This window comes from Cetorhinus maximus, chromosome 11 (genome assembly GCF_964194155.1).
Source record: "Cetorhinus maximus chromosome 11, sCetMax3.hap1.1, whole genome shotgun sequence".
NCBI classification, from domain to species: domain Eukaryota; kingdom Metazoa; phylum Chordata; class Chondrichthyes; order Lamniformes; family Cetorhinidae; genus Cetorhinus; species Cetorhinus maximus.
This window is the reverse complement of record NC_135889.1, coordinates 85646750-85661612: the sequence shown is the minus strand read 5'-3', so window position 1 is coordinate 85661612 and position 14863 is coordinate 85646750.

The following is a 14863-nucleotide window of genomic DNA, read 5'->3' as shown; positions in this document are numbered from 1 at the left end:
AGCAAGGAAGTTATGATAAATCTTTGTAAAACACTGGTTCGACCTCACCTGGAGTATTGTATCCAATTCTGGGCACCGCACTTTAGGAAGGATGTGAAGGCTTTAGTAAGCGTGCAGAAAAGATTTACGAGACTGGTTCCAGGAATGAGGGACTTCAGGCCCAAGGTAGACTGGAGAAGTTGAGTTTGTTTTCCCTACAGAAGAGAAGATTGAGAGGAGCTTTGAGAGGGGCCTAGGCAGAGTAGATAGGAAGAAATGTTAACATTGGTAGAAGGGAAAAGAAAGGCCAAACAAGATTGAGAACCAGGGGACACAATTTAAGGTGATTGGCAAAAGAACCAATGGTAACATGAGGAAAAATATTTTTCTGCTTCAAGTCGTTAGGATCTGTAATGTACTGCCTGAGAGTATGATGGAGGCAGATTCAATCATGGCTTTCAAAAAGGAATTGGGTAAGTAGCTGAAGAGAAAAACATTGCAGGGCTACAGGGAAAGGACAAGGGAATGGGACTAGCTGATTTGCTCTTGTGAAGACCTACGACCATGATGGACTGAATAGCCTCCTTCTGTGATGTAACCATTCTAACATCACTTTTTCATGTAAAACTAATATTTTGCTGTACAAACCTGCAGGTTTATTTAATGAATGAGTGCATATGCTGCTTTGGTGCATATAATATTTCTCTAAATACACTGTAAGTCTTCAATTTCCACTCATACCACTGCAATTTGATTGCTCCCAAGCTTCTCCACACCTGCCACTGCTGGGAGTCATGTACACATGATTTCATTAATCTACCTGAGCATACAAGAGAAATACTCCAGAAGATATTGCAGCCCCTCCATGATGGTTGTCTTTTAGCAGTGTTCAAGCTAGTCAAAGCAGGCCTTGGCTTATTTTGGGTCATGGATATGAAAGCATTCAGAGCAGCAATGAGAACATTTTCAAGCTATGCTCCTACTGCTGTGTTTATGGCTTATATCACCATTGTTATCACATCAATTGCTACAGTTGCTGTCTAAAAGCATCACTTTAGACAAGTGTTTAGCCAAACCTGGCATTACATGGATATGAAGACAACCACCTTGCAGTTCCACTTAGGTCTACATGCTCTCCCCATTCTCTTTCTCACATCACCCTCCCTCCTATTTTGTTCTTCACTGCTCTCCTCTCCCTATTCTGCCCCCAATCTCTTGCATCTTCTTCTTGCTCCCTCACCTTCAACAACTTCCCACCCCCTCATCTGCCTATTTTCCCTTCTCCTCCATGGGAAACCCAATCCCTCCACCTGATACTATTTGGCCTGACTATCACAACACCATGGGACATCAACTAATAATTTGCAATTGTAGCAACATTTAAGTAAACTGCGTGATCCCACCTTCCAAAAAAAGAGTAGCAGTCACAAGGAGCATGCATTGGACAATCAAGGCTAAAATATTATAATTCGATCTTGACTCATACTTCATTCAAAAGCAATTTCCCTGCTGGGAGCATGCAAACACAATATTCAGCTATATATGCATCTTTTAGGTAGATGACTGCATTTCGGAAGTTGGGATAATGGACCACTGGGGATATTTTGGTATTTACCAGGGGTCACAGGAGCATGTAAATATTTGCAGTAAGTCCCTGGTGAAGGTGACAATATTTACAGAGAAATCATCAGTTACTCATATAACCAGCTATCAGTTTATCTGTTACAATTTATATTTTTATGTTGTCTTTATCAGTTTCTATATATTTATATACATTTACCAATTTCCCTGTATCTTTTTCTCTATCACTATTTTTATTTACCCATTTTTAAGTAGAAGGGACATGAGAAATAAATGGATTTGGAGCATCCCCACTCCCCACTACAAGACACAGTTTGTGAAAGGAGAAACAGATAAATCAAGGAGCTTGCAATGCTTTGTATAAGGGTGGACGAGGGCATAGACATAACTGAGTCTATGTGAGCCCTGGTCTGCCCACATCTGATGAGTTGCAGGTACTGAATGTTAAATGCATATTAACTGGCATCTTTTTGATCATATTCTAGTATGCCAATGTGATGTACAGGATGCACTACACAGCAGAGATATGTCCAGTGCTGACTATTACACTGACCACAGACTGGTTCAAGCTAGCATTGCCTTCAGAATCAAACTATCACCCAAAAGGAAAGACCCACAAACAAGGAAACTACAAGTCCATAAAATTAATCTACCAGGAGTTAAAATAGTTTTCCAGAGCAAGCTTGAAGACAGACTGCACAGTGATCTGATTACGAGCAGTGATATTAGTCAATGAGCAGTGTGGTTGGAACAGTTGAAATCTGTCCTACAAGAAACGACTATAGAAGTGGTTGGCTTCTCAACCAGAAGAAACCAAAATTGGTTTGATAAAGATGACAAGGAAATCCAAGAGTTTCTTCAAAAAAATATTTCTGCCGCATTAGACTAATGACTGAGCTATAAAAGCTGCATATATGGAAGCCTGCAAGATTCTGCAAACCAAGCTCTGAGTCACCCAAAAAAGCTGGTAAACAGTGGTCACTGAAAGATACAAATGTATGCAGATATGAGAGATATAAGATCCATCTACAAAGTCTCAAGATCTACATATGGACCTTCCCAACTGGCACAGACACCAGGGAAATCTTTGGATGGCAGAATCCTGCTCATAGATAAGGATTCCATCTTGCACCAATAGTCAGTGCGCTTTAAGAGCCTATTTGGTGACCAGAAGATGACGCAGGAGGTGTCCATCGCAAAGATCACCCAGAGTGAACTGAAGTCTAAGCTGGTGAACCATCAACCCATGAAGAGTTCAAGACCACTACAGCACAATTAAATTCACACTAAGCCCCAGAATAGATGGGGTTCCAACTAAGGCACATAAACAGCAGGAGATGTATTCCTTGATAGGTTTATAGATCTGTTTACAGCATTCTGAGAGAAAGGGACAGTGTCTCAGGATCTTTAAGATGCAGTGATTGGATCTCTCTGGTTGGACCACATAAAGCACAATTGGGACCTGCTCTCCCCTACCAAAACCGCTCACTTTCCCAGGAATGTAAAAATAATTCTTGACTTATTTTCTCAACTGCAGGTTGTCTTCTTAAATCCATCAGCCCTGTTTCCTCTACTCCTGCCTCCAAAAACAAGTGAGAACTCATGGTTTTCTTTGTCACTTACATTGAGACCATCTGATCAACTGCCTCCGTCACTTCCCTCCCTTCCCCTAACCTATAGTACCAAAATTCCTCTAAACCTATCTCATGCCACCCACCCTAGCCATGAACGCATATTGCTTTCTAGTTTTTCTCTTATCCCTCCTCATGATTTTGAATACCTTTAGCAAATCTCCTCTCAACCTACTGAACTCCAAGGAAAACTGTCCCAAATTCACCAATCTATCTATCCCAGTTCTTCAAGATGACCCTACAAGCTCATCTTGCCCTTGAAACCAACCTCCTGTTCCTTCACTCCTGTTCCCACTAAATTGCTAATCAACAACTGTCCCTCCCTGTCTTCCATGTTACTATATAGTTAGTGGTTTTCTCTCTTCAGGCACTGCTTCCCATCTCCTTTTAAATCTGCTATCATCACTCCTTTCCTTGCAAAACCAACCCTTGATCCATCTGACCTTGCAAGCTACCACCCCATCTCCAACATCCACTCCCTTCCCAAACTCATTGAACAATTGTTATCTTCCAAATCCATGCCCACCTTTCCAGAACTCCGTGTTTGGATCCCTTCAGTCACGTTTCCTCCCTTGTCACAGTATGGAAACGATTCTTATCAAAGTCACAACATTCTGTGCATCTGTGACAAAGGTAAACTATCCCTCCTCTTCCTGCTCGCCCTGTCCACAGCTTTTGACGTTCAACTACACATCCTCCTCCAAAGCCTCTCCACCATTATTCTGCTGTGTGGGACTGCACTTATCTGATGCAATTCTTATCTATTTAATCATAGGCAGAGAATCACCTACAATGGCTTGTATTCATACTCATACTTCTGATGTCCCTCAAGGATCTATATTGATTCCCTCCTTTGTCTCATCTACATGCTGCCCCTTCACGGCATCGTCCAGAGACATGCCATCTGTTTCCAAATGGATGCTGATGACACCAAGCTCTACTTCACTACCATCTCTATCAGCCCTTCTAATTTCTCTAAATTGACAGACTGCGTAATTGACATCCAATATTAGGTGAGCGGAAATTTCCTGTGCTTAAATAACAGGACAACTAAAGTTATTGTTTTCGGTTCCTGCTACAAACTTCATTCCCTAGCTACTGACTCAATTCTTTTCCCTGAATCACAAAATAACAGAATTTTTACAGCACAGAAGGAAGCCATTTAGCCTGTCATGTCTGCACTGACTCTTCAAATGAGCAATGCACACCAGTGTCATTCCACTGCCTTCTCCCCACAGCCCTTCACGTTCTTCCTTTTCAGATAATAATCCAATTTCATCTTGAATGCCCGGATTGAACCTGCATCCTCCATACTCTCAGGCAGCATATTCCACATCCTAACCACTCGCCGCATGGAGAAGTTTCTCCTCATTCTTCCATTGCTTCCTTTGCCAGTTACCTTAAACCTGTGCCTTCTCATCCTCTATCTTTCTACCAGTGAGAACAGTGTTTCCCTATCTACACTGTCCAAATCCTTATGATTTTGAATACCTTTCACAAATTTCCTCTCAACTTTCTCATCTCCAAGGGAAACTGTCTCAAATTCACCAATCTATCTATCCCAGTTCTTCATCACTGGGACCATTCTTGTGAATCTTTTCTGCACTCTCGCTAATGCCTTCACACCCTTCCTAAAGTGTGGCACTCAGAACTGGATGCGATATTCCACTTGAGGGCAAACCAGTGTTTTATACAAGTTTAAAACAACTTCCTTGCTCTTGTACTCTATGCCCTTATTAATGCAGGCTAGCATACTGTATGCTTTATTAACCCTGTTTTCAATCTGTCCTGCCACCATTGATGACTTATGCACATATACACCCAGATCCCTCTGCTCTTGCACCCCGTTTAGAATTGTACCCATTTATTTTATCTTGTCTCCGTGTTCTTTCTACCAAACTGAATCACTTCACACATCTCTGCATCAAATTTCATCTGTCACTTGTCTGCCCATTCCACCAACTTGTCTATGCCCTTTTGAAGTTCCACATTATCCTCCTCACAGTTCACATTGTTTCCAAGGGCTAAATTTTATGTTCCGAGGGTGGGCGCATGCCCGACCCGATCGGGCATAAAATCACGTGAGATAACGTCGGGTAAGCGTCCCAACGTCATCGAGCACTTGCGCGATATTTCACTCAGCAGGCACATGCAAAAATTGGAAGTGCACCCACCGACAATTAAGAGGGCAATTAAGCCCATTAATGGCAAAATTGACTCCGATTTTTTGTGGCCCATCCAACCTTATGTTTGGCGGACAGGCGAATCAGCCAGGCAGGCTTTGCATTTTTCATCAAACCTCATCCAAAGATGGGATGAGATTCCCATTGCGAAATAAAATAAAAATAAAAATCTGTGGACAGCACTTTTATCAGTTATATTTTCATGTGCCTGATTGTGATGTGTGGACATTTTTTTCAGCTTTCTAAACCTTTATTTAATCATTTGCAGGTCTGCAGCTCCCAAAGGTAGCTGTCTGCCTTCAGGGAGCTCTCTCACAGCGCTCACTTGTGCCAATGTTGATGTCATCACCCGCCCTCTTGCTACCCCCACCCTGGCAGCGCTACAAGGGCCGATCATGGTCAGCGGTCCGTTTCCCGACCGTTCCCAGGCCCACCAATCCCGCCCGCCCACCGAAGGTAAAATTCAGGCCCAAGTTTCATAATATTCGCAAATTTTGAATTGTGCGAGGTCTAGGTCATTAAGATATATCAGGAAAAGCATTGGTCCCAACACTGAGCCCTGTGAAACTCGACTGCAAACCGCCCTCCAGTCCAAAAAATATCCATTAACTGTGCTCTGTTTCCTGTCAATGGGTCAATTTCATATGCAAGTTGCTACTGTCCCTTTTATTCCATGAGCTGTAAGCTTCCTCACAAGGCTGTTGTGTGGCATTGTTTCAAATGGCTATTGGAAGTCCATGGACACCATACCAACCCTCTCTGTTATTTCATCAAAAAAACTCCTGCAAGTTAGTTAAACACAATTTTCCCTTAAGAAATCCATGCTGGCTTTCCTTAATTAACCTATTTTTGCCCAAGTGACAATTAATTTGAATTATTGTTTCGAGAAGTTTCCCCACCTCTGAAGTTAAACTGAGTTTAAACTGTAGTTGCTGGGCTTATCTTTTAACATTTGAAATTTTCCAGTCTTCTGGCATCTAAGAAAGACTGGACAATTATGGCCAGTGCCTCCACAATTTCCTCTCACTTTCCTCAGTATCCTTGGATGCAACTCATCAGGTCCTGGTGCCTTATCAACTTTAAGTATAGACAACCTATCCAATACTTCCTTCTTATCAATTTTGAACCTTTCAAATTACCTCCTCTTTCACCAAGACCTGGTCAGCATCTTCTTCCTTGGTAAAGACAGATGCAAAGCATTTATTTAATACCACAGCCATGCCCTTGCCTCCATGCATAAATCCCCTTTATGGTCCCTAATCTGTCCCACTCCTCTGCTTAGCATTTGAGATGAGACTTTGGGACTCCCCTTTATGTCAGCTGCAGTCTCTTTTCATACTCTCTCTTAGTTTCTATTACTTGCTTTCTCACTTTCCCTCTGAACCTTCTATATTCAGCCTTGTTCTCAATTGTATTATCCATCTGACATCTGTCATAAGCACACTTTTTCTAAATCATCTTAATCATTATCTCTTTCATCATCCAGAGAGCTCTGGATTTGTTTGCCCTACATTTCCCCTTAGTTGCAATATAGAACCATAGAACAATACAGCACAGAAAACAGGCCATTCGGCCCTTCTAGTCTGTGCCGAAATATTATTCCGCTAGTCCCATTGACCTGCACCTAGTCCATAACCCTCCAGACCTCTCCCATCCATGTATCTATCCAATTTATTCTTAAAACTTAAGAGTGAGCCCGCATTTACCACGTCAGATGGTAGCTCGTTCCACACTCTCACCACTCCCTGAGTGAAGAAGTTCCCCCTAATGTTCCCCCTAAACCTTTCCCCTTTCACCCATGTCCTCTCGTGTTTATTTCTCCTAATCTAAGTGGAAAGAGCCTACTCACATTTACTCTGTCTATACCCCTCACAATTTTGTAAACTTCTATCAAATCTCCCCTCATTCTTCTACGCTCCAAGGAATAAAGTCCTAACCTGTTTAATCTTTCCCTGTAACTCAACTCCTTAAGACCCGGTAACATCCTAGTAAATCTTCTCTGCACTCTCTCAATCTTACTGATATCCTTCCTGTAGTTAGACGACCAGAACAGCACACAATACTCCAAAGTTGGCCTCACCAATGTCTTATACAACATCACCATAACGTCCCAACTCCTATACTCAATACTTTGATTTATGAAGGCCAGTATGCCAAAAGCTTTCTTTACAACCTTGTCTACCTGTGACGCCACTTTCAGGGAATTATGTATCTAAACTCCCAGATCCCTTTGTTCCTCCGCACTCCTCAGTGCCCTACCATTTACTGTGTACCTTGGTTTGACCTTCCAAAATGCAACACCTCACACTTTTCCACATTAAATTCCATCTGCCATTTTCTGGCCCATTTTTCCAGTTGGTCCAGATCTCTCTGCAAGCTTTGAAAGCCTTCCTCGCTGTCCACAACGCCTCCAATCTTAGTGTCATCAGCAAACTTGCTGATCCAATTCACCACATTATCATCCAAATCATTGATATAGACAACAAACAACAATGGTCCCAGTACAGATCCCTGAGGCACACCACTAGTCACAGACCTCCAGTCTGAGAAGAAATCATCCACTACCACTCTCTATCTTCTCCCACACAGCCAATTTCGAATCCAGTTTACAACCTCCCCATGGATACCAAGTGTCCGAACCTTCTGAACTAACCTCCCATGTGGGACCTTGTCAAAGGCCTTACTAAAGTCCATGTAGACAACATCCACAACCTTTCCTTCATCTACTTTCTTGGTAACCTCCTCAAAAAACTCTACAAAGTTCGTTAAACACCATCTACCATGCACAAAGCCATGCTGACTATCCTTAACTGTAATTAATATACCTTAATATACCTTAATTAATTATTAGATTAATATACCTTAACTGTGCCTGAACAATCTCTTCTTTAAAGGTAGCCCCTTGTTCAGTTATCACTCTTCCTGCCAACCTTGGATTCCAATCTAACTGGCCCAGATCCATTCTCATCTTATTGAAATTGGCTTTCCCTCAGTTACCTATTCTTACTCTGGATTGCTCCTTGTCCTTTTCCATCGCTAAACTGTTATCATTGTCCCCTAAATGTCCACCCACTGACACTTAATCCATTTGGCCTGCCTCATTGCCAAGAGCCAGGTCTAGCAGTGCCTCCTTTCATGCTGGACTGGAAACATACTGCTGTAGAAAACTTTGCTGAACACACTAGGAACCCTTGCCCCTCTCTGCCCTTTACACTACCACTATCCCAGTCTATCTTCAGATAATTGAAGTCCCTCTTAGTAACTACTCTATAATTCCTGCACCTGTCTGTAATTTCCTTACAAATTTGTTTCTCTAGATCTTTCCCACTGGTTGGTGGTCTATAGGCTACACTGAGCAATGTAATTACACCATTTTTGTTCTTTAGCTCTAGCCAAATAGATCCTGTCCTTGGCCCCTCTGGAACATCCTCTCGCTCCAGCACTGCAATCAATACTGCCACCCTTCCCCTTTTCCTTCCTTTTCTATCTTTCCTGAACACCCTGTATCCAGGAATATTTAATACCTAATTCTGCCCTTCATTGAGCTAGGTCTCTGTTACAGCCACAACATTGTATTTCCACATGGCAATCTGTGCCTGTAACTCACCAATCTTATTTACCACACTCTGTGCATTCACATACATGCACAGTAACCCTGATTTAGACTTAGTTACTTTCTTCCTTACTCTGAACCCACCTAATAACTTACTATTTCCTAGGAACTATTTCTATCTCTCCCAATATATTGTGCACCTTGGTATTCCTCTTCTGGTTCTCAAACCCCTACCAAGTTAGTTTAAACCCTCCCCAGTAACATTAGCAAATCACCCCACAAGGAACTCAGTCCCGACACTGGAAATTTAAAAAAATACATCCTTCATGGAATGTGAGTGTCGCTGGCAAGGCCATATTTTGTTGGTCACCCTAATAGCCCTTGAGAAGATGGTGAAGAGCCTTGTTCTTGAATCGTTGCTTTGTCTGAAGTTGAACCAAGCTGCTCGCAATGCTAGTATCATATTTGACCCAAGATTAACTTTTGACCACATATCCACACATTCACTTGTTAGGGGAAAATTAAAAATGCTAAAAGAGAACACTAAGAATTTACTGAAAAACCATAAAATCTCCAGGTAGACATGGATGCTGAACATATTGACTGCTGAGGGTAAGCAGATGGACATTGCACACAAAGGAGCTTTGAGTTTTGTGTGATTTACAAAGTTTCAAGAGATGAGCTAATATCTAGGCACAGACAGAACCATTCAAGTGGTGCAATGGTGCGTTGAAGCCTTGAGAGCTGGACTGGAGATAAAACATAACATAAAGTTAGTTCAGGTATACTCCTCTCCCAGATAGGGAAGGGGCAGATGGTTTTAGCTTAGATATGGGAAACCATACAATGGGAAAAGGGGTCTTTGATAAAACACCAGCAGTCTTGAGTTGTGAGAACCAAGGCCTCGCGATCACCGCCCGCAATTAGCTGTGCGCAGCCATTTTATGTGGGTGGGCCAACTAAGGCCCGCCCAGCGTGATGATCAGTCTGTAGTGCTCAGCGCTACCTGTGCAGGCAGGAAGAGGAGGGACAGTCACGATTGCGCTCGAAAGAACGCAGAAATCTCCCTGAGGCACGAAGCTGCCCCTGGGAGATCAAGTACATAATAAAAGTTCAAAAATAATAAAGCTAAAAATTTTTTAGACATGTCCCCTCATGTGACAGTGTCACATGAGCTTGGACATGTTAATGAATTGTGCAAAAAATATTTATTTATATAATAAAACCTTAAGGAAACATCATCCCGCCCGCGGATGAGGATTCCTGAAAAATGCAAAGGCCACTTGGGCTCTTTGCATGCCCGCCAACCTTAAGGCAGCCCTGTTAATTATCTAAATGAGTTTCCTAATGGCCTTAACAGGCCTTTGACAGTTCAGCGGGTGCGTAGCCGCCTCCAGCGCCTGCCCGCCGAACGAAAGATCTAAATAACGCACGGCGACGTTGAGATGCATGCCCGACGTAATCGAGTCCGCCCCCGCACGCCAACATCAAAATTCTGGCCATAGATCAGAGAACCGAAGGCATTTAAAAACTGCACTTTTTTTTAACCTCATCAACTTTTAGTGCGGGAAGTCTGTGACCCGAGCCGACACAACCCAAGCTGACATGAGTCTCACCAACTGGACCCTGTATTTATTATTCAGTGGTATATCTTATTTTTCTAGCCATTTTATTTACTTTAGACTTTAGATAGCTTCACATACATGCACAGTAACCCTGATTTAGACTTTATTACTTTCTTCCTTACTCTGAACCCACCTAATAACTTACTATTTCCTAGGAACTATTTCCATCTCTCCCAATATATTGTGCACCTTGGTATTCCTCTTCTGGTTCTCAAACCCCTACCAAGTTAGTTTAAACCCTCCCCAGTAACATTAGCAAATCACCCCACAAGGAACTCAGTCCCGACACTGGAAATTTAAAAAAATACATCCTTCATGGAATGTGAGTGTCGCTGCAAGGCCATATTTTGTTGGTCACCCTAACAGCCCTTGAGAAGATGGTGAAGAGCCTTGTTCTTGAACCGTTGCTTTGTCTGAAGTTGAGCCAGGCTGCTCACAATGCTAGTAACATATTTGACCCAAGATTAACTTTTGACCACATATCCACACATTCACTTGTTAGGGGAAAATTAAAAATGCTAAAAGAGAACACTAAGAATTTACTGAAAAACCATAAAATCTCCAGGTAGACATGGATGCTGAACATATTGACTGCTGAGGGTAAGCAGGTGGACATTGCACACAAAGGAGCTTTGAGTTTTGTGTGATTTACAAAGTTTCAAGAGATGAGCTAATATCTAGGCACAGACAGAACCATTCAAGTGGTGCAATGGTGCGTTGAAGCCTTGAGAGCTGGACTGGAGATAAAACATAACATAAAGTTAGTTCAGGTATACTCCTCTCTCAGATAGGGAATGGGCAGATGGTTTTAGCTTAGATATGGGAAACCATACAATGGGCAGAGGGGTCTTTGATGAAACACCAGCAGTCTTGAGTTGTGAGAACCAAGGCCTTGCGTAGATGCTTTAATTTTGATTGGATAATATAATTATGTATACACCCTTTAGAATAATTGGTTAGCAGAATCGCATGTTTATGTATTCAATAGGATAGTTTTAACATGGCACCTGTGTGTTGGTTACTGAGTGGATATATTCAAATGTACTCAAATGTATTGTGATAAGAAAAAGTATATAAGTTATGAGACTTTGTAATTATGGCAGAGTGCCCCTTGATGGACTAAGAGGCTGCTCTCCCTGCATATGCTTGTACAAGCTTGAATAAACCGTCTTGTTCGAGAACCCAAACAACGGACGTCCTGAGTTATTTGTCCCGACCTGAGACCTGGTCTGAGCCATAGTTAAGAGGGCGGCTGCCCCACGCGAAAGCCAGATCAACCCGGGGTCTCGGGGAAGGAGGTTGAATCCCGCCTACACACTAAAACTGCCTATCTCCATCTCCCTAACATCCCCCTACTCTGTCCTGCCACAGTTCATCGGCGGCTGACACCGTCATCCATGCTTTTGTTACCTCTAGATTTGACAATTCCAATATACTCTTGGTCACCTCCTACATTCCATCCTCCATAATTTTGAGGTCATCCAAAAATCTGCTGCCTATGGCCTAACTCATAATAGGTCCTGCTCACCAATCATCCCTCCCCTCACTGCCCTACATTGGCTAACAGTTAAGCAGCGTATTAATTAATTATAAAATTCTCATTCTTGTTTTCAAATTCCTCCATGGCCTTGCCCCTCTCTGTCTTTTAATCTCCTCCAGTCCCACAGCCCTCTGAGGTATCTGTGCTCCTCTAATTCTGGTCTCTTGAGCATTTGCAATTTTAATTGCTCCACTACAGGTCAAGAATCCTTTATCCATAGGGCAGAATTTTCTGCCTGTCGAGCGTGCCAGTTGGGAGTGGGCAGGCACAGGTGGGTGCAGAGCCGATCACCGCCCGCAATTAGCTGTGCGCAGCCATTTTATGTGGGTGGGCCAACTAAGGCCCGCCCAGCGTGATGATCAGTCGGTAGTGCTCAGCGCTACCTGTGCAGGCAGGAAGAGGAGGGACAGTCACGCATCCGCTTGAAAGAGCGCAGAAATCTCCCTGAGGCACGAAGCTGCCTCTGGGAGATCAAGTACATAATAAAAGTTCAGAAATAATAAAGTTAAAAATTATTTAGACATGTCCCCTCATGTGACAGTGTCACATGAGCTGGGACATGTTAATGAATTGTGCAAAAAATATTTATTTATATAATAAAACCTTAAGGAAACATCATCCCGTCGGCGGATGAGGTTTCCTGAAAAATGCAAAGGCCACTTGGGCTCTTTGCCTGCCCGCCAACCTTAAGGCAGCCCTGTTAATTATCTAAATGAGTTTCCTAATGGCCTTAACAGGCCTTTGACAGTTCAGTGGGTGCGTAGCCACCTCTAGCCCGCCGAATGAAAGATCTAAATAACGCATGGCGACGTTGAGATGCATGCCCGACGTAATCGAGTCCACCCCCGCACGCCAACATCAAAATTCTGGCCATAGATCAGAGAACCGAAGACATTTAAAAACTGCACTTTTTTTTAACCTCATCAACTTTTAGTGCGGGAAGTCTGTGACCCGAGCCGACACGACCCAAGCTGACATGAGTCTCACCAGCTGCACCCTGTATTTATTATTCAGTGGTATATCTTATTTTTCTAGCCATTTTATTTACTTTAGACTTTAGATAGCTTATGCTTCAGCCATTGTAATGTAGGTAGGTCTAGACCTATATACAGTATCCAAAAACCAAAATTATCTGAAATCTGAAACGCAATTGGCCCTGAGGGTTTCAGGTAAAGGATACAAGGCCCTAAGCTATAGAATTTAAGGTTTCTCCACCCCTCCACCTCTCTACCTCCTTTAAGATGGCTCCTTAAAACCTACCTTTTTGACCAAACTTTTGGCCATCTGCCCTAATATCTCCTTTTGTGCCTCGGTGTCAAATTTTGTTTTATAACACTCCTGTGAGCATCTTGGGATATTATGTTATGTTAAAAGTTCTATAGAAATATAAGTTGTTGCTAAATAATTCTTGGTTCACCTTCTTAGGTTTGCTGTTATTAGGTTGGGTGGGCTATGATTGCTGCATATTGCAGGAATTAGCTTGCAGTTTTGGGGGTAGGGGGATGCAGGGCATTGAAAACCGGGAAGTCCTTAGTCAGCATGTAGAGCCAAGAAACGTGCAACATTCAGAAAGAAATGCCCTTATCCAGAGGGTTGTCATCAAAGGTCGTGCACCTCTGAACCAGTGTATATAAAACAGAAGTGTTAAAGCTATAATGCCATAATACCTGATGCTCACATAAAATTCTGACAGTCGTAGCATTTCAGTAAGTCATGTTCATTTCTTTTCATCCGTAATTTGAAGGTTTGACATTCTCAGAAATAACACTTAATCCAACATCCAGGTCAATGAGCACATTTTAGCTGTCTTGAACTCTAGCTGTTTGTTAAAGTGACATTTTCAGCGCATATTTATATTCTCTTTCAATTTGGCAAGATACCCTCGGGGTAATGTATCTTCATTCTTCTAGAAGACATACTGGTCACTTAGCAACATGAAATAATCATTATTACAACATCTAACATTGGACATTTATTGTTTTAATTACAACTATTGTTTAAGTGAACATGTGCTTGTTTTTTTAAAACTCTGATCCATTGTATGATATTTAAAATTAGTTATTTTTCTTTTATTCCTTTATAAAAATAACTGCAATAGAGGAAATAGTTCTGTAACATTCTAACATTGCTAGCAGAATGCTTCATTGACAGCTTAATGCAAAAACAGGAATATAGTTATTAATCAGAATACTAATTAACAGATTTTAAATTTATGATGCTGTAATTGTATATCATCACCGATGTATTTATGAAGTAACCAAAGGTCTAGGAGTTAAATTTTCCTCCATTTTTTCATTTTTGGGAAAAAGATAAATAAAAAGAGTCACAATGAGGTTGATTTTATTCTGCTTAATACCCAACAAACACTTGGGGCAGAAATTTGACCTTGATGGGCGGGTGGGCCCCATTGGCTCGGCGGCGGGCGGGCAGCCGATCGCCGCCGCCGAAGCAGGCCCCGCTGCCATTTTGAGTGGGCGGGCCACCCGACGGGAAGCGCTATGCACTTCCTGTGGGGGGGCGGTGAGGGATTCCCCAACTGTCAAAGTGTGCTCTTTCACGCATGCGCGCAAAAGAGCGCACATCTCCCTGAGACTAAGTGCTGTCTCAGGGAGATCGGTGAAAGTTTTATAAACTTAAAAAATAGAAAAATAAAAAAATTATTAACACCCCCCTCATGTGACAGTGTCACACGCGATGGGACATGTTAATAAATATCACATAAAGTTTATTGAAGTTTTTTAAAACAGACATGAAACCTCATCCCGCCAGTG